The following is a 26,328-nucleotide window of genomic DNA, read 5'->3' as shown; positions in this document are numbered from 1 at the left end:
GTTATACTCTAATGTTCTCCTGCTATTGTTCTATAGCCCTATCATTTCCCCATTGCTACATTCCATTGTTCTATTCCCAGATGATACCTGACTTTGACTTTGTCTTCTCATAACTCGCCACAACGTACCCCATAATCGTACTGTGACCAATTGTATTTCGATCATTCACAATGTATTGTAAGCCACACTGAGCCCGCAAATAGGTGGGAAAATGTGGGATACAAATGCAATAAATAAATAAATGGTGTTAGTTCAAGGAAAATGCATCATTCTGTGTTAATGGGAAGCATGTTACTATGAACTTTATATCGTCATGATACAGAACCCAAGTACTTACTTTTTGTTTAGGGAATCAACGGAGAACTGCCCAGTTTTGTTAGCATTAACTTGGTCCAGTTTTGTTGTCCCGTCTGGTTTCTTCTGCACCCCAACAGTTATGTTATATTCAAACCATCCAGATCCCTTTAGAACTTCTGTAGTCCCACTGTTTGAAAATACACAAGGTTGATGAGTTACGTATGCTTGCTTGAGTGAATCTGAAATGCATACATTGACAATGTGTTGTCTTTTGAAAGAATGGTATGTGTGGTTGGTCCAGTGGTGTGCTGGAGCAGGCTCTCACAGGCTCGCAAGAGCCGGTTGTTAAGTTTTAAGAATTTTGGGAGCCGGTTGTTAAAGTTGGGCCCTCCATGGCTACTTTAACAACTGGCTCCCCAAATGTGGGCTTGGGCCCCCTGCTGAATTATCTTTTACTTTGCTGGTGGGGATGCTGAGCCCTGCCAGCCAAGTAAATAGACTACTGCTGCTCCCTGCTCCTTGTTTCCAGCTCTGGGCAGCAGGCTGGGGACTTCTCGAGCATGTGAGAGAAGTTCCAGCATGCTGCTCAGGGCAAGACGTTGGGAGTGGTGGCAGTCCATTTATTGGCTGCCAGCAAAGGTATGCCCACACTAAGGGAGGGAGGAGCGAGACAAGTGTTTCTCCCCCCCCCCCCCCCCCCCACACCCCGGCCACCCCTGGCCCTTCCAACTGCAGAGCTGGCTACGTCCGGAGAAAGAGCCTGTTGTTAAAACTTTACCAGCACACTCCTGGGTTGGTCCCCAAATTTATATACCTTTATTTGTACTTAAAAGGCCTTTGTAAAAGTGCACTGTATGACAAGTAGGCATGTACAGTAGTTTATGTGATGTGGGTATAGACGTGTTCAGCAAAAGAGCATGGGAGGACCTCAGGTAGAGTCCCAAAGTAGATGGTTATTTTAGAAGCTCTACTCATGATTTAGGTATGCATAAGCTGGCATTTAAACATGTATAATAATACACTCAAGCTATATCACTACTACTACTAAACATTTCTATAGTGCTACTAGATTTACGCAGCGCTGTACAAATGAGCACGAAGAGACAGACCCTGCTCAACAGAGCTTACAATCTAAATTGGACAGACAAACAGACAGCTAGGGGTGGGGAAATTGCAGTGGTGGGGGTGATAAGTGAGGGTACTGAGTAAGAGAGTCATGATTAGGAGTGAATGAAATTCATAACACAGGCTCACACTCCCTGTGTGAATATATCGTGGAACTCCCACCGAGTCAGCAGCTTAATAAAATATTTTAAATGTGGAGGAAAAAAGCCTCTGACTCACCGCCCAGCCAATCCCCCTCAGCGGACTATAAGGCATGAGCTCAGCGTACCATCATATAGCTTCAAAAAAACCTCCACATGTACTAAATGTCGATCACCAATTCTATTATGTGATCTGTGTCCGTGATCATGAGAGGCTTACCGTTTTGCAGTAAGCCTTAGAAGGAAACGGAGCGAAATGGCAGTGGATGCAATTTTGTGAGGAAGAACTTTGGAAATTACCCCTGACGCAGCATTCGCAAAACGGGGGCTCCCTGTCGGGTCATGAAGTGAGAAGTGCCGCCCGGAGAAGGACACTTTAGCGATAACATCGAGCTAAATATAGTAACATAGTAGAAGACGGCAGAAAAAGACCTGCACGGTCCATCCAGTCTGCCCAACAAGATAAATTCATATGTGCTACTTTTTATTTGTACCTGTCCTCTTCAGGGCACAGACCATATAAGTCTGGCCAGCACTATCCCCGCCTCCCACCACCGGCTCTGGCACAGACCGTATAAGTCTGCCCAGCACTATCCCCGCCTCCCAACCACCAGCCCCGCCTCCCACCACCAGCTCTGGCACAGACCATATAAGTCTGCCCAGCACTATCCCCGCCTCCCACCACCGGCTCTGGCACAGACCGTATAGGTCTGCCCAGCACAATCCCCGCCTCCCAACTACCAGCCCCGCCTCCCACCACCGGCTCTGCCATAAATCATTTTGGGTGACTTCTTCTTGAAAGAATTGTTAGATTTGCATTCAACAGGATGTAACAGGATTTGGGTCGCTTTAAGAGTTTTCACTAAGAGGATACAGTACATTGATAGAAGTTATAGTGGACACACAAAGTAGACAGCAGATCACATAATGGAATTGGTGATTGACATTTAGTACATGTGGAGTTTTTTTGAAGCTATATGATGGCACGCCGAGCTCATGCCTTATAGTCCGCTGAGGGGAACTGGCTGGGCAGCGACTCTGAGGCTTTTTTTTTTCTCCACATTTAAAATATTTGATTAAGCTGCTGACTCGGTGGGAGTTCCACGATATATTCAAACAGGGTGAGCCTGTGTTATGAATTTCATTTAAACATGTGTATCACGTATATGGTTAAAACTTATGTCTAAATATGTAATATGTGCATAAGACAAGGGGGCATGATTTAGGTGGGACAAGGGTGGGGCCAAATGATGCAGGCGTTTGCCCCATTTTAGAAGGGGGATACTCAACTCTGTTGAAAGAGAACGTTGATTACAGCTGCTCCTGAGAATGTCTAAATTAATCACTTAGGGCTCTTTATTCCAAGCTGTGGTAAAAGGGGCCCTGCCGAGGCCTCCTTTTACTGCAGTGTTTAAAAGATTTTTTTAAGGAAATGGCTGTGCACTAAGTTAAACACTTGTCATGTGGCCATCTCCTAGGTGAACACTAACTCATCCTATTTAGTAGGCAGTAAAGGCTCCCGTGGTAACCCAAAGAACAAAGCAAAAAGTACCAGGGGCCTTCAAAAAAAGGGCAACATCTTTATTCATATATTCTGTTGAAAACAATCCTTGAATGGGTCCATTCAAGGATTGTTTTCGACAGAATATAAGAAATAAAGATGTTCCCCTTTTTTTTGAAGGCCCCTGGTACTTTTTGCTTTGTTCTTTGGACTTTGCTCCGTACTTTGCTCCCTCCCATGGTAACCCAACATTAACCGGGCAACACACAGAGCTGCCTGATTCATCACACCAGAAATGGTGTGCGGTGGTAGTGTTGAATTCCCACACAGCAAGCCCGTGGTGGGATTGCTGCATTTTAGTAAAAGGACCCCTTAATTCCCATGGGGGTTTGAATCAGCTTTTTAAATTATTATTTAGGTGACTGATTTAAGTTTCTTTATATTGGCTGGTTCTTTCTGTCAAAGACTCCATGGCAGGGACTCCTGAGGCTTGAATAATAGACAAGTAAAACAAAACAACAAAAATACACAAATGAGGATTGCTCATAGTATCCTAGTTCTTGTCTTGTTTTAGGCTTCAATATTAGACTAGAAAAAGACAAAACTAGGATACCTTGAGCAATCCTTGAGCAATCTCGTACTCAAGCCTCAGGAGGACAACAATGAAGCAACAGGAAACAGGCCCATAAATGGGTCATAAATATTCAAACCTGTCGAACTGGTGCCTGCTGGGCCAATCAGGAAACAGGAACCAAGAGTACCAGAAATGCAAGGCATAACTAAGAATGGGCTGGCTACAACAAACTCGCAAGAGTCCGAATTGCTCCTCCTGAAAAGCAGCTTTCTCCTAACCCAATGATCATAGGCTTGTGATAACTATTAACAGGAAATAAAATGCTGACATTTTATGACAATGAAAGAAATCTATAAAATCAAAAAGGATCTTGAGGAATAAACTTCCACAATAGAAAATCAAAATGAATCCCTCTAATTATAAAGAGTATAGAAAGAACTTATTCACATGCACCGTATTTAATCCAAATATACAAAATCTTCACATTAAAATTATTTTAAGGGAGGAAAAGGCCTCTTGTTCAATATATTCTTTTTTTCGAACCAAGGAGTACTCGCTGTCATCACTGGCTAAAAAAAACAAAAAAACCCTGTCTTATTTTATATTTATTTTAATGAAACTGAAACCAATGTGAGAAAAATGTGATACCCGCAAGCGAGCCTTCTCCGGAGTAGCCTCCACACTCTGGAATGCATTGCCTGAAAGGCTCCGCTTAACACAAGACTACCTCTACTTCAGGAAGCAGGTGAAAGCTTGGCTCTTCAACCAAGCCTTTAATGGAAGAACTAACTAACTCGTTAGTCTCAGTCACACACACAAGGATTGACTCGGGCTGCACATACTGCAGCGGGACATGTTTATCCACTCCTACCCTAGCTGAGATAACATTTAACCATTTCTCTGACATCATGTGCAACTTTCTTCAAATCAGTCACCTTACTTTCTAACTCTTCCTACTTTCTTACCGATTATGTTACATCTTTGCGTTACCCTTCGCTATCAATTGTAATGTTCTATTACATATTGTGTAGACATTGTGAATTGTATATTGATATAGTCACTGGGTGTTCTTTAAATTCAGTTTCCTTATATGTCAAATATATATAGACCAGAAACCATATTAAATTCAATAAAATCAAAACCAAACATTCACAAAATATAAATAAGTTATTTAAGTGATATGTGCTCAGTATTTTTGGTGTATATACAAAGACTCAGGGATTGAGATGTAATAACATTGTAAATTGTATACCATGCCATACTTTGTATTGTAACATAGAAAAAGACCTGCACGGTCCATCCAGTCTGCCCAACAAGATAACTCATATTTGCTGCTTTTTGTGTATACCCTACTTTGATTTGTACCTGTGCTCTTCAGGGCACAGACCATATAAGTCTGCCCAGCACTATCCCCGCCTCCCAACCACCAGCCCTGCCTCCCAACCACCGGCTCTGGCACAGACCGTACAAGTCTGTCCAGCACTATCCCCGCCTCCCAACCACCAGTCCCGCTTCCCACCACCGGCTCTGGCACAGACCGTATAAATCTGCCCAGCACTATCCCTGCCTCCCAACCACCGGCTCTGGCACAGACCGTATAAGTCTGCCCAGCACTATCCCCGCCTCCCAACCATCAGCCCCGCCTCCCGATCTTGACTAAGCTCCTGAGGATCCATTCCTTCGGCACAGGATTCCTTTATGCTTATCCCACGCATGTTTGAATTCCGTTACCGTTTTCATTTCCACCACCTCCCGCGGGAGGGCATTCCAAGCATCCATTACTCTCTCCGTGAAAAAAATACTTCCTGACATTTGTACTGACTTTGTATTGTTTTGGAATATTTTTAGTGCTGTAATTGTCTACCGCTCATGTTTGATCTATTCTTACTGTACACCGCCTTAAGTGAATTCCTTCAAAAAGGCGATAAATAAATCCTAATAAATAAATAAAAACACATTCAATACTTAACTTAGATGTGATGAAGGGCCTCCTGGTGTAACTCCACGGTCGACAGTGGCCTGCTTTTTGACTGCCTGTTTCTGGTTCGGTGAGTTATTGCTGAAACAGAAACAGACGGATGAGAGTAAACATAATGCAACTCTAGCAGTTGGAGCATACGGACAGAGATGGGTGGACGTCTACTGTCTATGTCCCAGAAACACCAAAGAAAGACCATGATCAAGTATATAATATCATGTTCATTGTTGACTTAATCTTGAATTGGTAATCAATGTGACTTGGGCAGACTAGATCAACCTTCAGGTCCTTATCTGCCGTCACTTTCTATGTGGGGCTCATTTTCAAAGCACTTAGAATTAACACAGTTTCATAGGTTGCTATGTAACTTTATAAAATCTAAGTGCTTTGAAAATATGCCTCTATGTTACTGTAATCCAGCATTTTCAAAAATTCAAAAAATGTGAATATTATATATCACTAGTAAAAAAGGCCCGTTTCTGGAACGAATGAAACGGGCGCTAGCAAGGTTTTCCTGGGAGTGTGTATGTTTGAGAGAGAGAGCCAGAGTGAATGTGCGGGTGTGTGACAGAGTGAGACTGTCTGTGTGACAGTGTGTGTGTGAGAATGAGAGTGTGTGACAGGGCCCCCTCCCCTGTTCCTAATGCCCCTCACCCCATTCCCTCCCCTCCTTTTCCTCCTCCTTCCCACACTTTGGGTTCCTTAAGGCTTTCAAAAGTCTATGTACCCCCGTGGCCCTAACGCCCAGTATCCGGATACCCCACCGCTTTCCTCCTCACCCTCCCCCAAGATGTAATACTTTCACGTCCTTCATTTTTAAAAAAAAGTCTCCTATTAACCCTGTGTCCTAATGGCCAGCACTCAGATTGTTTTGCTTTGCCAAATTGTCTGTCACTGATGTCACTGAGGTCAGTGCGTGCCTGTCTAGCAGACCACTTCCGGCAGCCACGGTCCCAGGCACATCCTGTTGGAGGTGAGAATTATTATATATGATTTCAAATACTCCAAACTCTTGGTTGGTAACTGTGAAGGCTTCTTCATAAAACCAAAATAACTTCTATATATAAAATGATGTCAGACACCAGAATACAGTACAATGTATCAAAACTTTTTGATCTGCCTCAATCTTATTTTACCAGGGGTATAGCCATGTAGGTGGCCTTGGGGGCCCAGCCCCGCATTCTTGGCTCGAGCCCCCCAGAGTTCAGGTGTATGTTGTTTGGCATCCCCCCACTCTACAGCCTGTATTGTCTAGTTTCTCTCTCCCGTCCCTCGTGCCCTTGGTCCTGTGTCTCTTTCACTCCCCATGACCCACTGATGCTAACCTACATTTTTTGCTGCCCGTTGAGACACTGCAAAGATTGAAAGGAACAGCCTCAAGGCACCAGCTGTTCCCACACTGAACAACAGGGCCACTAAAAGGGGGGGGGAGGGGCAACATTTCCCCAGGCCCGCCCCTCCAAGGGGGTACCTGGTGCCAGCAAGGTTTTGAGGGAGCAGAAGCTTCTTCATAGTATCATAGTAGACGATGGCAGAAAAAGACCTGCACGGTCCATCCAGTCTGCCCAACAAGATAACTCATATTTGCTGCTTTTTGTGTATACCCTACTTTGATTTGTACCTGTGCTCTTCAGGGCACAGACCATATAAGTCTGCCCAGCACTATCCCCGCCTCCCAACCACCAGCCCCACCTCCCACCACTTGCTCTGGCACAGACCGTATAAGTCTGCCCAGCACTATCCCCGCCTCCCAACCATCAGCCCTGCCTCCCGATCTTGACTAAGCTTCTGAGGATCCATTCCTGCCTGCCTGCTTCCCAGTCTGTCTCTCTCCTTTTCCTGCGTGCCAAGAACTGGATGATTGCATTAACACGATAACCCAAGTCCCGCCACACAGGAGCAGGAGATGACAGATTAAAGGAGGAGCAGACACAGGAAGATAAGGGGACAGGGGCAGCAGCCTAGGTGTGTGGGGGGGGGGGGGCACAGTGTGGCAGTGGCTCAGGTGGGGAAGTCCTGTCCTAGGCCCTGTTGTGTCTCTCGGTGACACTGCAGATCAAGAAGTTGCATTAGATGAGGCGGGACGCATCACAGGGAAGAACCAAGGCCCTTAGGCCTGCTTCTTTCAATTGCTGCAATTTCTCTACCAACAGCGAACAATGCAGGTTAGCAGCAGCGGGGAGCAGGATGGATAGAGAGAAGCTGGACACGTGGGGGTGGGGTAGGGAATAAGGAAAGCGGAGAAAAAGTGGAGCTCTCTGTGAGAAGGAGGGACAACTAAAGATTGCTATGTTCCATGGCATGGTGCACATAGGCGTGCCCACATGTCAGCCATTGGCCCGTCACATGTAAGTGCACCTAAGTTTTGGTACATTGATGTGTGGCTTTATGTTAATATTCTATAATGCCTTAGGCGCTCCCTTAAGTTGCTATAGAATTTGCGCTAAGCGAGTCCATTGCAGTGGCGTACCAAGGGGGGGCGGTCCGCCCCGGGTGCATGCCATTGGGGGGTTGCCGCGCATCAGTCGGTAACGCTCATTCCCTGCTCCCTCTGCCCCGGAACGGGTTACTTCCTGTTCCAGGGCAGAGGGAGCAGGGAACGAGCGAAGCCAACAGGCGCGCGGCACCCCCCCCCCCCAGCAGGTAAAGATGCACCCGGGGGCCGCTGGGGGGGATGCTACGCATCTGTCGGCAACGCTCATTCCCTGCTCCCTCTGCCCTAGTACAGGAAGTAACCTGTTCCGGGGCAGAGGGAGCAGGGAACGAGCGCTGCCGAGTGCCGACAGACGCGCGGCACCCCCCCAGCAGGTAAAGATGCACCCAGGGGGAGGGGTGTCTGTTGTTTCGCCGGGAGGGAGGGTCGCGCTGCACCTGGGGGGGTGGGCGCATCAGCGATCCGCCCCGGGTGTCAGCCACCCTAGGAACGCCACTGGTCCATTGTGGAACCAATATTTTGGCACCAATTTATACAATTGCCCCATTAGTACTTTACAGCCATAGTAACTTAGGAGCTCTTTTCCTAAGGCACGCTAGCATTTTTAGCACACGCTAATATTTAGGGCACGCTAAACAGAGACGTCTATAGGAATATATAGACGTCTCTAACGTTTAGCGTGCCCTAAATATTAGCATGCGCTAAAAACGCTAGCGTACCTTAGGAAAAGACCCCCTTATATTCTTTTTCTGCTTTTTCTTCATGAAGAAATGAGCTACAGTATCTTTGGGACCATTTTACTAAGCTGCCTGTCCTTACATGGGACTTTCCTGTGCACTGAGCTCATTTGCAGTGCGGCTGTCAAAAAGGGCTTTCTTTTTTCTATTTGTTTCATTTCTGGCTGTGAACTAATTTATTTATTTAGGTTTTGTTCACACCTATTTTCAGTAGTAGGTCAAGGTGAGTTACATTCAGGTACGCTGGGTATTTCTCTGTCCCTGGAGGGCTCACACTCTAATTTTGTAACTGAGGCAATGGAGAGTTAAGGACTTGCCCGAGATCACAAGGAGCAGCAGCGGGATTTGAACCAGCCGCCTCTTGATATTAAGACTGATGTTCTAACCACTAGACTACTCCTTCCACTCATTAGCGCATGGCCATTAAAAAAATAAATAATAAATAACGCTTCCTATTTAAGAGGCACCGCAGGCTGGTTATGGACCCACAAACCAGTTAGCCCGGAATTAATGTCTGCACACTAGCTCCCCCCCCCCCCCCCCACACACACACCAAAAATACTAAATAAATGAATACTACTACTACTACTTATCATTTCTATAGCACTACTAGACGTACGCAGTGCTGTACACTTGAACATGAAGAGACAGTCCCTGCTCAACAGAGCTTACAATCTAATTAGGACAGACAAAAGGACCAGTAAGGGATAAGGACAATGAGTAGCAAGATTCCGGAATCCCTGAGTAGCAAGATTCTAGAATCCCAAAGAATAGCAAGTTTCCGTGCAGAATCTCAAACAGTAGCAAAGATTCCGGAATCCTACAGACTACTAATACTAATCATTTCTATAGCGCTACTAGACGTACACAGCACTGTACACTTGAACATGAAGAGACAGTCCCTGCTCGACAGAGCTTACAATCTAATTAGGACAGACAAACAGGACAAACAAGAGATAAGGGAATATTAACACGAGGATGATAAAATAAGGGTTCTAAACAAGTGAATAAGGGTTAGGAGTTAAAAGCAGCATCAAAAAGGTGGGCTTTTAGCTTAGATTTGAAGACGGCCAGAGATGGAGCTTAACGTACCGGCTCAGGAAGTCTATTCCAGGCATATGGTGCAGCAAGATAAAAGGAACGGAGTCTGGAGTTAGCAGTGGAGGAGAAGGGTGCAGATAAGAGAGATTTACCCAGTGAACTGAGTTCCCAGGGAGGAATGTAGGGAGAGATGAGAGTGGAGAGGTACTGAGGAGCTGCAGAGTGAATGCACTTGTAAGTACCAGGTACTTACTGCACGCAGATGGCAAAACCAAGGCAGAATGATTTGACGCTTCCTGTTAGGCCATTTTTGCTGCATTAAGTGCACATTAAAACCTAATGCACCTTAGTAAAAAGGCCCCTTTGTTTCTTTTTAGTTTAACTTTTAATCACTTTTTAATCTTCTAAAATTGAAAAAATTAAGAAATTCTAAAATATTATGGCAGAAGGTATGTGTAGGCAGTGGTGTGCTGGAGCAGGCTCTCACAGGCTCGCAAGAGCCGGTTGTTAAGTTTTTAACAATTTTGGGAGCGGTTGTTAAAGTAGGGCCCTCCATGGCTACTTTAACAACTGGCTCCCAAAATGTGGGCTTGGGCCCCTTGCTGAATTATCTTTTACTTTGCTGGTGGGGATGCTGAGCCCTGCCAGCCAAGTAAATAAACTACTGCTGCTCCCCGCTCCTTGTTTCCAGCTCTGGGCAGCAGGCTGGGACTTCTCGAGCATGTGAGAGAAGTTCCAGCATGCTGCTCAGAGCAAGACGTTGGGAGTGGTGGCAGTCCATTTATTGGCTGCCAGCAAAGGTATGCCTAGCGTGCCCGCACGAAGGGAGAGAGAGGCAGATGTTGCTCCCCCCACCCCACGGCCAACCATGGCCCTTCCAACTGCAGAGCTGGCTACGTCCGGAGAAAGAGCCTGTTGTTAAAAATTTACCAGCACACCCCTGTGTGTAGGCCCCATTAAATACTTACAGGTGGCCTGTGGCTAAAAGGTTAGCCAAACCAAGCACTGATAGAGATCCATTCCCAAATGTCTGCACTGATATTTGAAAAAGGTTCAATTTATCCAGATCAATCCTGAAATAATGAAAAAGGAGAGACAAACTTAGAACATGAAAACGTTCATGCAGCCTGTGATTTTAACCAATTTTATAAAATCGTGTGAAGACAAGGGTTACATATTTTCAGCTTTCTCCGACATTACACCTGTCAGATTTTAAAATCAAATTTGCCATTTAATTCAAGTCATCAGCAGACTATTGACTTTTCCTCCAGGAATTTGTCCAAACCTTTTTAAAACCCTGATAACGCTAACCGCTGTTACCACATCCTCCAGCAAAGAGTTCCAGAGCTTAACTATTCGTTGAGTGAAAAAATATTTCCTCCTATTTGTTTTTAAATTATTTCCATGTAACTTCCTCAAGTGTCCCCTAGTCTTTGTACTTTTGGAACAAGTAAAACATCGATTTACTTCTACTCGTTCTACACCACTCAGGATTTTGTAGACCTCAATCATATCTCCCTTCATCTGTCTCTTTTCCAGGCTGAAGAGCCCTAACCTCTTTAGCCTTTGCTCAAACGAGAGGAGTTCCATCCCCTTTACCATTCTGGTCGCTCTTTTTTTGAACCTTTTCTAATTCTGCTATATCTTTTTTGAAATATGGCGACCAGAACTGAAAGCAATACTCAAGGTGTGGATGCACCATGGAGCGATACAAAGGCATTATAGTATTTTCAGTCTTATTCACCATCCCTTTCCTAATAATTCCTAGCATCCTGTTTGATTTTTGGCTGCCACCACACACTGAGCAGAAGATTTCAGCATATTATCTACAATACCCAGTTCTTTTTCTTTTCTTTTCTTTTATTTATTTATTTATTAGAATTTTACATTAATTACAAGAACATATCTTGTTTGGCAAAGATGATTTAACAAAGGAAAAATAAAATAATAGCAAATTCCCTTCTTACATTGAAATAACAAAGGGTCAAAGGACAAAATAAGTTACAAGAAAATTATATTACAATATAAGCTGAGATTTTTAAACATATTAATTATTCATCTATAGTCCACAAAACAGGAGGCATACTAATATTTTCAGTAAATGGCAAAAGAATAACCTACAAATTCTTTGCTTAAGGAACTGGAGAATGAAAGGGAGTTCCGGGAGTCCTAATAATTCACGGAGTTGATGTAATTTGTCTTAACTGATCAGAGGGCAGTAAGGCTATTTTTGCATCCAAAAAGGAGCCAAATTGCATAGGGTCAAAAAATATATATTTGACCGAATGCAACTTAACTACACATTTGCATGGAAAATTCAACCACCAGATAGCGCCCAACTGTTGAATTTTTGGGCGAAGTTTAAGGAATTCTTTACGCCGTTTTTGGGTAGCCCTAGAGACATCCGGAAACATTCTTATTTTATAGTTCATAAAAAGCTGTTCTCTATGACGGAAAAATTGGTTTAATATCCAGTCCCTATCCGGCTGTAGTACAAAAGAGACAATTAAAGTCATTGGTATTAATCCCAAGTTATCATCTTCCAAAGTTTGAGTCAAATTTAAATCCAAAGTATCAAATGGGATTTCATTTCCTTGTTGTGATGCTTGTTGATTCTCTTTTCTCTTATACGGTGGTAGAAAATAAATTCTTGAAATAGGTGGGTATGCCTTTTCCGGTATGCCCAGAACTTCACCTAAGTATTTTTTAAAAGTTATTAATGGAGCTATCATTGGTTGCTTAGGAAAATTTATCAGTCGAAGAGTATTAGCTCTCTGTGCATTCTCTAAGGTTTCAATTTTGTTCTGTAGATATTGATTCTCTTTAATTAAATTGGTTTGCACTTGCTGTAAATTTCGTATTTCTTGCGAATTATTTTCTACTAAATTGTCCACAGTTTGTATTCGTCCTTCTAGGACTGGTATTTTATTCAACAACAGCTGAGATTGATCTGATAAAGGGGTAAACTTTTGTACACCAGTTCTTTTTCTTGAGTACTAACCCTCAAGGTGGACTCTAGCATCAGGTAACTATGTTTCGGATTATTCTTTCCAATGTGAATCACCTTGCAGTTGTCCAATTTAAATTTCATCTGCCATTTGGATGCCCATTCTTCCGATTTCCTAAGATCTTCCTGCAATATATCACAGTTTGCACGTGCTTTAACAACCTTGAATAATTTTGTATCATCTGCAAATGTTATCACCTCACTTGTTCTGATTTCCATATCGTTTATAAATATGCTAAATAGTACTGGTCCCAGTACAGATCCCTGCAGCACTCCACCCTCCTCCATTGAGAGAAATGGCCATTTAACTCTACCCTCTGTTTTCTGTCCAATAACCAATTCCTAAACCACACCAGAACCTTGCCTCCTATCCCATGACTCTTTAATTTTCTCAGGAGGAACTTTATCAAAAGCTTTCTGAAAATCTAGATACACCACATCAACCAGCTCATCTCTATTCCCTTGGCTGAACCTATGATGACTCTGTCTCAATAAACCATGTTTGTCTACGTGTTCTATAATTTTATTCTTTATATTAGTTTCCACTATTTTGCCTGGCACCGACATCAGGCTTACCAGTCTGTAATTTCCTGGATCATCCCTAGAGCCCTTTTAAAAAATTGGCATCACATTGGCCACCCTCCAATCTTCAGGTACTATAGACGATTTTAACAACAGGTTACAAATTACTAACAGCAGATCAGCAATTTTATGCTTGAGTTCTTTGAGTACCCTTGGATGTATGCCATCTGGTCCAGGTGATTTACTACTGTTTAATTTGTCAGTGTGGCTCAGTACATCTTCCAGGTTCACCGAGATTTCTTTCAGGTCCTCTGCATCATCACCCTTGAAAACCATTTCCGGTACAGGCAGATCTCTTACATTGTCTTCCATAAAGACGGAAGCAAATAATTCATTCAGTTTTTCTGCTATAGCCTTGTCCTCTCTGAGCGCCCCTTCTGCTCCTTCATGATCTAATGGTCCCATGGATTCCCTCACAAGCTTTATGTTTTACTTCACCTTTTAACCATGCTGACTGACGTTTTCTTTTCTTTCCACTTTTGCAAATACGTGGAATGCATCTCAACTGGGCTTCCAAGATGGTATTTTTGAATAATGTCCATGCCTGATGTGGAGGGGCATAATCGAAAGGGATGCTCAAGTTTTGCTGAGGATGTCCTCCCAAATGTCCCGGTGGAGGGGCGGGGAAACCCATATTATCGAAACAAGATGCACGCCCATCTTTTGTTTCAATAATATGGTCGGGGACGCCCAAATCTTGCAATTTAGGCGTCCTTAGAGATGGTCATCCCTAGACTTGGTCATTTCTGATTTTTGGCGATAATGGAAACCAAGGACGCCCATCTCAGAAACGACCAAATCCAAGCCCTTTGGTTATGGGAGGAGCCAGCATTCATAGTGTACTGGTCCCCCTCACATGCCAGGACACCAACCAGGCACCCTAGGGGGCACTGCAGTGGACTTCATAAAATTCTCCCAGGTACATAGCTCCCTTACCCTGTGAGCTGAGCTCCCCAAAACCCACTACCCCCAACTGTACACCACTACAATAGCCCTTACGGGTGAAGGGGGCACCTAGATGTGGGTACAGTGGGTTTGTGGTGGGTTTTGGAGGGCTCACATTTACCATCACAAGTGTAACAGGTAGAGGGGGGGATGTTCCTGGGTTTGCCTGCCTGAAGTGCACTGCACCCACTAAAACTGCTCCAGGGACCCGCATACTGCTGTGATGGACCTGAGTATAATATTTGAGGCTGGCTTAGAGGCTGGCACAAAATATATTTAAAGATATTTTTGAGGGTGGGGGGGGGGGGTTAGTGACCACTTGGGGAGTAAGAGGAGGTCATCCCTGATTCTCTCTGGTGGTCATCTGGTCAGTTCAGGCACCTTTTTGTGCCTTGGTTGTAAGGAAAACAGGACCAGGTAAAGTCATCCAAATGCTCCTCAGGGACGCCCTTTTTTTCCATTATGGGTCGAGGATGCCTATGTGTTAGGCACGCCCAAGTCCCGCCTTCGCTATACCTCTGGCACACCCCTGGGAACTTTGGTTGTCCCCGCGATGGAAAGCAGTTGGGGACGCCCAAAATCGGCTTTCAATTATAACGATTTGGGCGACCCTGTGAGAAGGATGCCTATCTTGCGATTTGTGTCGAAAGATGGGTGTCCTTCTCTTTCAAAAATAAGCCTGATAGTGTCCTAACCTTTGCAGCCAATCCTTTAGTTTCTTTTTAACCATTTTCATCATTTTATCATAGTCTCCCTTTTGAAAATTAAATGCAGCTACAGTAGATTTCCTTTGCTGGTTCATCCTATATAGTAGCTCAAATTTGATCATATTATGATCACTGTTTCCCAGGGGACCCAACACTACCACTATGTCCTGCATGCCACCAAGGACCAGATCCAAAATAGCTTACCCTCTTGTTGGTTTCTGGACCAGCTGCTCAAAGAAGCAGTCATCTATTACATCTAGAAATGTTTTCTCCCTGGCATTCCCTGATGTAACATTTAACTAGTCAGTATCAGGATAATTGAAATCACCCATTATTATAGCATTGCCCAATTTGCCAGTTTTCCTAATCTCTGTCTGTTCGTATAGATGCTACTTCCCTTCACACATGGAATTTCTGTCCATAATGATTCCACGCTGCTATCTGTGTCATAAGGAATGCTTATTTTATTTGACTCAATTCCCTCTTTAATACATAGCGTAACCCTCCTCCAATTTCATTTTCTCTATCATTGTGTTACAATTTGTACCCTTTTAACAGTGTCCCATCAATTATCCTCTTTTCACCAACCTGCTTATTTTTAAAGGAGAGGGCCGGCCAAAGTTCAAGGGGGCGTGTCAGCAGGGTACCAAAGGCGTGACGGGGGTGTGGTTAAGAGATGGCCGGCTTCGGCTGATAATGGAAGAAAGAAGGCCGGCTCTGACAAGCACTTCGCCAGCTTCACTTGGTCCATTTATTTTTAGGACCAAGCCTCAAAAAAGTGCCCCAGCTGAGCAGATGACCACCGGAGGTAATTGGGGATGACCTCCCCTTACTCCTCCAGTGGTCACCAACCCCCTCCCAGCCAAAAAAAAAATTACATTCATTTTCTTGTCAGCCTCTATGCCAGCCTGAAATGTCATACCCAGCTCCATGACAGCAGTATGCAGGTCCCTGGAGCAGTTTTTAGTGGGTGCAGTTCACTTCAGGCAGGTGGACTCAGGCCCCCCCCCCCCCCCCCACCTGTTACACTTGTGGTGGTAAATGTGAGCCCTCCAAACTCCCCCCAAAACCTACTCTACCCACATGCAGGTGCCCCCCTTTCACCCCTTAGGGCTAAGGTAGTGTTGTACAGTTGTGGGTAGTAGGTTTTGGGGGGGGCTCAGCACAGAAGGTAAGGGAGGTATGCACCTGGGAGCAATTTTTGAAGTCCACTGCAGTGCCCTCTAGGGTGCCCCGGTTGGTGTCCTGGCATGTGAGGGGGACCAGTGCACTACAAATGCTGGCTCCTCCCACGACCAAATACCTTGGATTTGGCCGGGTTTGAGATGGTCGCCATTAGTTTCCATTATCGGCAAAAACCAATGATGGCAATCTCTAACGCCGGCCATTTCTAACGCCGGCCCAAATGTTGAGATTTGTCCAGCCCCGACCATATTATCAAAACGAAAGATGGCCGGCCATCTTGTTTCGATTATATGGTCAGGTATCCCACTTTCCGGGGCTGGCCTTAGAGATGGCCGCCCATATAGATGGCCGGCCCTGTTTGATTATGCCCCTCTATGCATCTTTATAAAATATCGCTATAAGTGGGAGAAATTACCCTTAGATCACAAACATGAGCAGGTGCACTAGCTGTCATTTTAAAAGTTTTCTTTGGAGGAGAAAAACTTTTGGATTTATCCGGATGTTACTAAATTAACTCAAGAACGGAAAAAAATGTTTTTGGCTATGAAACAGGAAACATTGAAATTAGGGGGAACTTTTTTTCTTGCTTACCCTTGTAAATGTTTGGTCCGATTTGGAGAGACAAAATACATTTTTTTTATTTCCCAGAGCAATTAAAAGCTTTTCTAGATTTAAAAAAGTTAAAATAATGTTGGAAATAGTAATATAGGTTAGGTAATCACAAGTAGCCTTTATGTCTAGATTTTGCATTACTTACGAATAATCTCCTATGATCTAGCCACACCCCTAATTAATGGTGGTCTAAGAAAGTTGACTTTATATTTGATATAAGATGTTTCTTCTATTTGCTTTGGCTTCTACTGTGTTTCTGAATGACAAGTGTATGGCTTGTAAAAAGTTTTAAAAATTATTATAAATAAATAAATAAAAAAGGGTGCCATGGTATCTAAACATATAAATAGCTGCCTTTAGTGGGAAAGTTTGTACTGGTGTTCCATATCTTTTATCTTTGGTAAGCCTGAGGCCACAAGGCCCCTCATTATCATGACCATATGTAACCTGCTAGTTAGGGTATGCGGTTGGCGATTGGTCCTTGGTTGTCACCTGTGGACTCAGAGGGCAGTGCCAATCCTAGACTTGGAAAAAGGACGAGGAAAACAGATGAAACGAAGAGGATCTGACGACGTACACATCTCTCTGGGAGATAATTGGATTGCTAGAACACCTGTGAACTGTTTTTCTGTGCCAAGTGTAGCTGAGGACAAAGTCAGGAGCTGACTCAACTTCAAAGATCGGCTGTGCTGAGAGCTGATTTATGGCTTCCCTAAACCTGAACATCCAACTGCCTTTCAGAGCAGGGACACGGACTGAAACCTAATATTAGGAGTTCACCGGAATAGCTGAGCTCAGAAGAGGATCCACATCATCACCGTATTCAAATATTTATTTTGGCTAATAATCAGTATTGCTAAGTATATTTTGTGTAACTTACCTAGGGCTAATTTATGGAAGGTCATACCTCATCTGCAAACGTACCCAGAGTAATTACTGTCTGAGTGATTACCTGTCTCCAGTAATGCCTACAAGTTATGAACATGGGCTACTGTTAAGATGGGTTATTTTACCACAAAACTGATCACAGTACTCAGATATTGACTGGTGTCGATGTTAATGCTATAGGAGGAAAAGCCTCAAACAAATGATGGGAAACTCCTTTGTTAATACTTCAATCAACTTTTAGGGAGTTGAAACAGTTTGCTTAAACATTCAAGAGTACCAAGAACAGGAGGTTTTTGTGCCAGTGATGAATGTATGGGCCTCCCTAAAGTTGATTGAAGTATTAACAAAGGAGTTTCCCATCATTTGTTTGAGGCTTTTCCTCCTATAACATTAACAGACTCATATTTGGAAAAACAAAATATGAAAGTGCAAAACCCCTAGAGAGAAGCTACACTGGCTCCCACTTAAAGAACGGATCACATTCAAGATCTGCAGGATGGTTCATAATATCATCTACGGAGATGCTCCAAATTACATGTCAGACCTTGTTGACTTACCTCCTAGAAATGCTAAAAAATCTTCCCGCACATTTCTTAACCTACACTTCCCGGGCTGCAGAGGATTAAAATACAAACTAACACACGCAACCAGCTTTTCCTACATGAGCACACAGCTGTGGAATGCACTACCAACAAATCTGAAAACAATTAACGAAATCACTAACTTTCGCAAATCTCTGAAAACCTATCTCTTCAACAAAGCCTATCATGAGAATCCATAGTTTAACTATAACACTCCACCACTCCACCGTACTCTGAATGATGCCTTTCTATAGCTGTCTGCTTAGTTTTTCTAGGTCATCCTCGATCTCATTGTAATACCAACTGTATCTTCTACCCTGGAATGGCGATGCCATAACAGGTCTTTATAGCCACATTGAGCCTGCAAATAGGTGGGAAAATGTGGGATACAAGTGCAATAATAAATAATAAAAATAAACATAGACACCAATAGATATCTGAGTACTGTGATTAGTTTTTCGAATGAAGGGATATCCTACGAGCTCTAGTTGAAGATCTAGACTAATTCTTATTTTATTTTACCATAAGTCATGCTATTTTATCACTGGGACTCATTGCATAAAATGAGAATCTGGGCTTAAAATAGCAAGTCTTCTAGTAAACATAGTAACAAGGTAACATAGTAGATGACGGCAGAAATGACCTGCAGGGTCCATCCAGTCTGCCCATGACAAACTCATATGTGTTATACCTTACCTTGAATTTGTACCTGTCCTTTTCAGGGCACAGACCATATAAGTCTGCCCAGCAGTATTGTCCGCCCCATCACCGGCTCTGTTACAGACCGTATAAGTCTGCCCTCCCCTATCCTCGCCTCCCAACCACCACCCCCCTCTTCCCCCCAACTGCTCTGCACCCAATTTCAGCTAAGCTTCTGAGGATCCATTCCTTCTGCACAGGATTCCTCTATGCAATCCCACGCATGTTTGAACTCCGTTACCGTTGTCAGCTCCACCACTTCCCGCGGAGGGCCATTCCAGCGTCCAGCACCCTCTCCGTGAAAAATATCTTCCTGACATCTTTCCTGAGTCTGCCCCCCTCAATCTCATTTCATGTCCTCTCGTTCTACTGCCTTCCCATCTCCGGAAAAGATTCGTTTGCGGATTAATACCTTTCAAATATTTGAACGTCTGTATCATATCACCCCTGTTCCTCCTTTCCTCCAGGGTGTACATGTTCAGGTCAGCAAGCCTCTCTTCATACGTCTTGGAACGTAAATCCCATACCATCCTCGTAGCTTTTCTTTGCACCGCTTCCATTTTTTTAACATCCTTCGCAAGGTACGGCCTCCAAAACTGAACACAGTACTCCAGGTGGGGCCTCACCAACGTCTTATACAGGGGCATTAAAACCTCCCTTCTTCTGCTGGTCACACCTCTCCCTATACAGCCTAGCAATCTTCTAGCTACGGCCACCGCCTTGTCACACTGTTTCGTCGCCTTCAGGTCCTCGGATACTATCACCCCAAGATCCCTCTCCTCGACACATACGTCTCCCTTGGATTTCTATTCCCCAAGTGCATCACTTTGCATTTCTTCGCATTGAATTTTAATTGCCAAATGTTAGACCATTCTTCTAGCTTCTTCAGATCTTTTTTCATGTTTTCCACATCCTCCGGGGTGTCCACTCTGTTGGAAATCTTGGTGTCATCCGCAAAAAGGCAAAAAAGGTAAGATAACCTGTGCTAATAGTAGCCCACGTTGATACCTTCTCCCATTAATGCTGCAATTTACATGTGCAGATATTCTAGATTGCAAATATTTGAAAGGGCAACATACTTTCACTGCAGATGTGCCTTGGGCAGAGTACGATCATACCGGTAGATGAAGTCTGCACTTATACATGTAAGGGCTGATATTCAGCCGGCGGTGGTGAGCATTTTGCTGACTGACACTGACATTATTCCTGGATTTTCAATGCTGGGCCATGTTTGGGGTTTGCCATTGAATATGCGGAGCTGGTTAACGCATATAGGAGCATAATCGAACGGTGCCGCCAAATAGATGGCCAGCCATCTTCGGGGCAGGCTCCGCAAGGGGGGCGGAGCCAACCGTATTTTCAAAATACGGTTGGGGCTGGCTAAATCGATCGCCGGGTTTAGAGAAGATGGCCGGCTTCGTTTTTCAGCCATAATGGAAACCAGGCCCGGCCATCTCAAACCCGGCGAAATGCAACTCATTTGGTCGTGGGAGGAGGCAGAATTTGTAGTGCGCTGGCCCCCCTCACGTGCCAGGACACCAACCGGGCACCCTAGGGGGCACTTCTAGAAATTAAAAAAAAAAAATAGCTCCCAGGTGCTTAGCTCCCTTACCTTAGGTACTGAGCCCCCCCAAATCCCCGCCAAACCCCACTCCCCACAACTCTACACCATTACCATAGCCCTAAGAGGTGAAGGGGGGCACCTACATGTGGGTACAGTGGGTATTGGGGGGTTTTGGAGGACTCAACATTAACCACCACAAGCGGAACAGGTAGAGGGGGATGGGCCTAGGTCCACCTGCCTGAAGAGCACTGCGCCTACTAAATACTGATCCAGGGACCTGCATACTGCTGTCAGGGAGCTGGGTATGACATTTCAGGCTGGCATACAGGCTGGCAAAAAACTTTTTTTGGGGGGTGGGAGGGGGTTGGTGACCACTGGGGGAGTAAGGGGAGGTCATCCCCATTTCCCTCCGGTGGTCATCTGGTCAATTGGGGCACTTTTTTGTGACTTGGACCTAAAAATAATTGGACCAAGTGCAGCCGGCGAAATGCTCGTCTGAGCCGGCCATCTTTTTTCCATTATAGGATGAAGCCGGCTACCTCGTAACCACGTCCACATCCCGGCCCCACCCCGCCCCCGTCCTGCCTACTGTACCCTCCCTTGAAGGTTGGCCAGATCCGCGACGAAAAGCAGTTGGGGCCGGCTAAAATCGGCTTTCAATTGTACCGATTTGGCCGTGATCGGGAGATCGCCGGCCACCTCCTGATTTGTGTCGGAAGATGGCCGGTGATCTCTTTCGAAAATAAGCTCAATAGCCGATTAAGTTGATATTCGGAAATTAACCAGCTATGGGTTACCACTTTAAGATAGGACTGACTGTGCGGTCCCATTTTTGCAGTTAATCTGGCCAGTTAAGTGCTAAATGTCGGCATTTAACCAGCCAAGTACCAACTTTGCCCTGGATTGTCCCCAAAATAGCTGGGTTTGAGATCAGCACTAACTGGGCATTTTCTGCAGCACAAACTGGTTAAATTAATAGATAGTCCGGAACAAGCGATTTCACCAGTCAGCGACCATTTCTGATGGTTAAATCATTTTGAATATTGACCCAATACATTAGAAAAATTCCACACGTATGCACATTCTTTCACACATAGGGCCCTGTTTACTATGCTGCATTAGAAGTGCGCTAGCGTTTTTAGCGTGCACTAACCGTGTACACAGCCACAATATTCCTATTGGCGCCTACACCGTTAGCGCACACTAATTTTTAGTAAAAAGAGCCCTAAGGCTTTTATTTTATAAAGTCAAGTAGGTTCACACATTATTTATAAAATAGGTAAAAAAATACACGACTATCCAGCTTATAATCGAAAGAGAAAAACGCCTATATTCCGACCAAAATCGGGATATGGGCGTTTTTCTCGCAAAGGTGCCCAAATCGGTATAATCGAAAGCCGATTTTGGGCGTTTCCAACTGCACTCCGTTGCGGAAACAAATAAAGTTGATGGGGTGTGTCGGAGGCGTGGTGGAGGCAGAACTGGGGCGTGGTTTTCAGCCGAGGAGAGATGGGCGTCTTTAGCTGATAATCGAAAAAAAAAAAAGGCGTTTATACCGTGATTTTGGGTCATTTTTTTTGGATCCTGTTTTTCCACGAACAAGTCCCAAAAAAGTGCCCCAACTGTCCAGATGACCACTGGAGGGAATCGGGGATCACCTCCCCGGACTCCCCCAGTGGTCACTAACGCCCTCCCACCAAAAAAAAAAAAACCACTTTAAAAACTTTTTTTCCAGCCTGTATGCCAGCTTCAAATGCCGTACCCACCTCCATGACAGCAGAATGTGTTCGATCCTGTCACAGCCTTTCCCTGGGTCAGATGTGGCTCTCGGGTGCACTACAGGGTCACATCAGCATTGCATTGAGGTGGGTGTAGGGTATTGGGCTCCGTGATTTCATCAGCTTGTGTTACAGTCTCACAATGTTGGTAGTTGGTAGGCTCTTCTCCATGGTGCTTTTCCCCATGCCTACTGGGTCAGAGGTTGTCCAGTTTTGTTTCCGGTAGTGCATGAGGTAGTGACCATTTTTGTAAGCCAGTTTTAGATTCCTTTCATGTGTTAGCCACGTTAGAGAACTTAGTTCTTACCTTGAATGTGGCTGAAAGAGGGCATTGTACAGCATTCTGCCAGCTCTGACCTACTGCTAATCTCGGTACCATGGAGACTCGTTGCCAGTGGGGCACAACCTCTGATCTGCAGTTAACTGTGAGTAAACGTGCTTATTCCAAGAAAGGACATTTTGGAGAGATTAGTCTTCAGGTGTCCAACTGGTATGCCAATGTTATACAGCAGCAACAAGTCCTAGAGGCCTGCGTGTATCAGGGGCGTAGCTACGGGTGGGCCTGGGTGGGCCCAGGCCCACCCAATTTCAGCTCAGGCCCACCCAGCTGATCTCTCCAGACTTGCAGCAGCGGCGAACTGGCGGGCAGCAGCGGCGAACTGGCGGGCGGCGGCACTAAAAGCATAAAGCAGCGAAGCTCTTCGAGTCCGTCCTTCGCTTTCCGTTTCCTGCCCTCTCAGCGTCCCGCCTTCCTTTGATGTCATTTCCTTTCGGGCGGGCGGGACGCTGAGAGGGCAGGAAACGGAAAGCGAAGGACGGACTCGAAGAGCTTCGCTGCTTTATGCTTTTAGTGCCGCCGCCTGCCAGTTCGCCGCTGCAACTCCAGAAGGAAGCCATTTTTTAAAAATCTGTTTCTACTCCCCTGCGCAGCCATCGCCATTCACTTAAAGCACAGCAAGCAAACCAGTGAGCTGCTGTGCTGTCTGCATCCACGTTGTCTTCTTTATTCAGCAGAGGGTGGTGAGCAGAGGGAAGGATGGGACTGGGAGGGGTAGTGAGCTGAGGGAAGGCGCAGAAGATGGATGGGACTGGGAGGGGTGGTAAGTACAGAGTATGGGGAATGGGGGACTAATGAAGTGGGTGAAAGATGGGGGAGGAATTTAGGAGACTGGGTAAGGGAGAGACAGAGGGGGGAATGGGAGTGCTGAAGAGGGAATGAGAGGGAGGTGGTCAAAGGGGGGAAAGGAGCATCGATGGACATGGATGGGAGGACAAGGACCAGGGAGAGAGGAGAAATTGCTGGACATGGAGGGGAGGGCAGGGGAGAGAGGAGAATTTCTGGATATGGATGGATGGAGGGGGCAGGGGAGAGAGGAGAATTGCTGGATATGGATGGATAGATGAATGGAGGGCAGGGGAGTTGCTGGACATGGGTGGATAGAGGGGAGGGCAGGGGAGAGGAGAGTTGTTGGACATAGGTGGATGGAGGGGAGGGTAGAAGAGAGTTGCTGGACATGGATGGAAGGAAGGGCAGTGGAGAGAGGATGGTTGCTGGACATGGGTGGATGGAGGGGAGGGCAGGGAGAGAATTGTTGGACATGGATGGAGGGAAAGGAAGGGAAGACAGGAAGGAGATGCACATGGATGGAGGGGAGAAAGAAGAAGAAATTCTGGACATGGATGGAGGGGAGGGAAGACAGAGGAAGGAGATGCACATGGATGGAGGGAAAGGGAGAGAGAAGAAATGCTGACATGGATGGAGGGAAGGGAAGAGAGAGAAAGGATATATGAGGGAAAAGGAAGAGAGGAGAAAAACAGCACATGGATGGAGAAAATAGGCAGAAGCTGGATCCACTGGACAGTCAAGTCTGCAGAGGACCCAGCTTTTACTTACGGATGTAGAGCAAGAAATGAAGAAGAAAGGAGGAAAGTAAAGAAATAAATGGAAAGGAAGCCCTGGAAACGGAGTTAAGAGGACAGATAGCAGCAGAATCAGATACTGGGCCAGCATGATCAGAAAAACAAAGTCACCAGACAACAAAGGTAGAAAAAAATCATTTTATTTTCATTATAGTGTTGGGAATATGTCCACTTTGAGAATCAGGTGCTCAACATTAAAAGTTTATATTTATTTATGGCATATTATCCCACATTAAACATGAATTAGATTGGAACCTGGGATCATTTAATTTTTTTTTTTCCTGGAGAGAGTAATGCATTGCCTCCCCCCCCCCCCCAGGCTCTCTCCCCGGCTATAGCCAGCTCTGCAATTTTGAGGGGGGGGGGGCGCAGAGGTGGACCGGGGAGAGAGCCTGTTGTTAAACATTTACCAGCAAACCACTGTCTAGTGCCCACCCATCCAACCTGTTGGCCCACCCAAAAATTGACTTCTGGCTACGCCACTGGCGTGTATGCAGGTCTCTGGAGCACTTTTAGTGGGAAACGCAGTGCACTTCAGCCAGGTAGACCCAGGCCCACCCCCCCTACCTGTAACACTTGTGCTTGTAAATGGGAGGCCTCCAAAACCCACTGTACCCACATGTAGGTGCCCCTTCACCCCTATGAGCTATGGTAGTGTTGTACATTTGTGGGTAGTGGGTTTTGAGGGAGGGGGTTGGGTGCTCAGCACCCGTGGTAAGGGAGCTATGCATGTGGGAGCTTTTTCTGAAGTCCACCGCACTGACCTCTAGGGTGCCCAGTTGATGTGCTGGCATATCAGGGGGGCCAGTGTATTACGAATCCTGGCCCCTCCCACGACCAAATGGCTTGGGTTAGGACGTTTTTGAGCTGGGCGTTTTTATTTTCCATTATCGCTAAAAAAAAAACAAACGCCCAGCTCAAAAACGTCCATTTTTTCGAAAATACGGTTCGGCCCACCCCTTCACGGACCCGTTCTCGGAGATAAACGCCCATGGAGATAGGCGTTTCCATTCGATTATGCCCCTCTACATGCATTTAGCAAAATGCCTCTTATAAATTTACCCCATGTGTAAAAACATATATGATAACAAGAATACATGATCTTTTATATGGCACGGCTGTGAGCGTGTTCAGGGCCAGAGTTTGTTTGGAGCATTGGTGGACTTAGGCACACCTTTGGACTCTTTAATGTACATTTACTCCTGCTTCGTTTTACTCATGGATTCTGCAAGATTTGTGCTACTATTTTATAAAAACACTTACATGCTCAATGTGCATTATAAAATAGTCTCCCCCCCCCCCCCCCCCCCTTTCATGGGTGCAAAAATACAGATTTTTCCTGATCTTGCTAAGGAAACACAAATTAGAAGGAAAGAGTTAATGGTTTTTAAACCGAGAATTATTTCCCTGGGAGGAACTTTTGTTGTTAAATTTCCTTGCAGATGTATTATTTCTTTAAATGCTGTTAATTATCATTTTTTTAGCCCTAAGAAGTTGCCGGAATTTATAAGTAGCTAAGGAGAGTATGAGAGAAACCCCTGTGACGGTACCCCTTAGTTAGAGTGAGGCTAGGATGAATCAATGTTCCTTTCATTCTTTTGAAATTTTTTTATTTCTTATCTTCTTTAGAATATTCTAAAGTATATATTCTTTTATTTCCTAAACTCTTGGATCAAAAATTGTGGACAAATTTATAAGAGTTAGTTTCTTTAGAAGTAGAATTATTGCTTTATAGTTATTGTGCTATTTCTATACATTTGAATATTTTTCATCTGAATGTAAATTACATTAAAATTATAAAAAAATAAAATAGTCCCCTATGTCAAGTGGAAGAAAGTAAGGGAAGACCAATTCGATTTCAACTTAAAATTTGAATGCAATTTAAAATCAATGACAATAAAATAGTAAGTTAATAGGTCTAAATTTGTGCAGTATACTATAACCCCCGCTTACTAAGCTGATCTAATGCCAAACAGCCCATTCACTTTGAATGGGCTGTGTCGACGTTGCCACATGGCAGCTGCTAGTACAGC

Source organism: Microcaecilia unicolor, chromosome 8 (genome assembly GCF_901765095.1).
Source record: "Microcaecilia unicolor chromosome 8, aMicUni1.1, whole genome shotgun sequence".
NCBI classification, from domain to species: domain Eukaryota; kingdom Metazoa; phylum Chordata; class Amphibia; order Gymnophiona; family Siphonopidae; genus Microcaecilia; species Microcaecilia unicolor.
This window is presented reverse-complemented; position numbering follows the sequence as displayed.